The following is a 1,556-nucleotide window of genomic DNA, read 5'->3' as shown; positions in this document are numbered from 1 at the left end:
AATTTGGATATTTTGGCAAAGTCATAGGGTTCAAGGTCAACATAAAAAAATCAGTTATACTTATCTACTAAAATCACAATTGGAAAATAGCATATTATAAAATCACACCATTTAATGTCATCTAAAAACATGAACTACTTACAAATAAATTTAACAAAATATGTGCAAGAGCTGTACTCTAAAACATAAAAAATGAGAGAAATTAAAGATGATATAAATAAATACAGAGATGTAGCATGTTAAAGGATTGGAAAATCAATATGTGAAGGTATCAATTCTTGAGCTAATTAATCAATCAATTATTATGTCTAGAGTTAACAATGCTGAATTGTCCACTTAAAATTTTGTGAAGAGGGTAGATCTCATGTTAAGAACTCTTACCACAAAAAGAAAGTAAAGTAAAATAATAAAATTAAAAAAAATGAAATGATGTCAACTATGCCCAAATTGTTCTACAAATGGAATGTTAAGCTAATAAAAATCTCAACAGGATTTTTTGGTAGAAATTGACAAGTTGATTCTAAAATTTATATAGAATCCAATGCTTAGGACATAGAAGAGTCAAAATAATTTTAAGGGGGGGGGGAAGTACCAAGGTGCAGAGCTTATAACTATCTGATTTCAAGACTTTCTAGTAAATAATCCAGAAAATGTAGTATTTTCATACAGATAGCCATACAGATCAATGGACTAGACCCCAGGTATAGACTGCACACTTATTTTCAAATGATTGTTTATAAAGATGCCAAGTTAATCCATTAGAATAGTCCTTCCAACAAATAGGCCTTGAGTATCTGAATAGACATAGATTAAATAAAAAGAACCTCAGGACTCGTTTCTCATGTCATATGCAAAAATTTACTCAAGATGGAGGACAGCTCGGAAGAAGAGGTGAGACTGACCCCTGGACTGGCCAAAGCCTGCACGCTGCATGCCCCCAACCCAGCGCCCGTGTCCCACCGCCCATGCCCAAGAGAAAGGTTGAAGGGGATGCTAAAGGAGACAAAGCCAAGGCGAAGGATGAGCCACAGAGAAGATCTGCAAAGTTATCTGCTAAATCTGCTCCTCTGAAGCCAGAGCCCAAGCCTACAAAGGCCCTGCCAAGAAGGGAGAGAGGGTACCCAAAGGGAAAAAGGGGAAGCTGATGCTAGCAAGGATGGGAATAACCCTGCAGAAAATGCAGGTGCCCAAGGAGACCAGGTGCAGAAAGCTGAAGGTGCTGGGCAGGCCAAGTGAAGTGTGTGCATTTTAGGTAACTGTGTACTTCTGGTGACTGTACCGTTTGAAGTACTATGTTTTACAAGTTTTATAAAAATGCAGAATTTTGTTTTACTTTTTTTAAAGCTATGTGGTTAGCACACAGAACACTTCATCGTTGTATTGGGGGAAGGGCATGAGTCACTAACAGAGTATCTCTGAAGCTAGATTGTTATGGAGGGAAAACACCTCTCCCTGCTAGTTTTGAGTAACTCCCTTTTGGTTCCCAGGAGGCAGGATTCCTTGATGTTGACACGTATTAGCCACTTTGGCACAAACGCCTTGTGATGTGGAAAAAC

The 1,556-nt window shown here is 37.9% G+C and overlaps 1 pseudogene; it reads left to right on the top strand.

Annotated features, from left to right (window-relative positions):
• Window positions 1–965: 965 nt before the first annotated feature.
• Window positions 966–1,236, top strand: LOC100470722 (annotated as a pseudogene).
• The last annotated feature ends 320 nt before the right edge of the window (window positions 1,237–1,556 follow it).

The sequence above is a fragment of the Ailuropoda melanoleuca genome, chromosome 15, assembly GCF_002007445.2.
Source record: "Ailuropoda melanoleuca isolate Jingjing chromosome 15, ASM200744v2, whole genome shotgun sequence".
NCBI classification, from domain to species: domain Eukaryota; kingdom Metazoa; phylum Chordata; class Mammalia; order Carnivora; family Ursidae; genus Ailuropoda; species Ailuropoda melanoleuca.
Note: the sequence above shows the minus strand (reverse complement) of the source record. Positions and strands in the feature narration are given on the sequence as shown.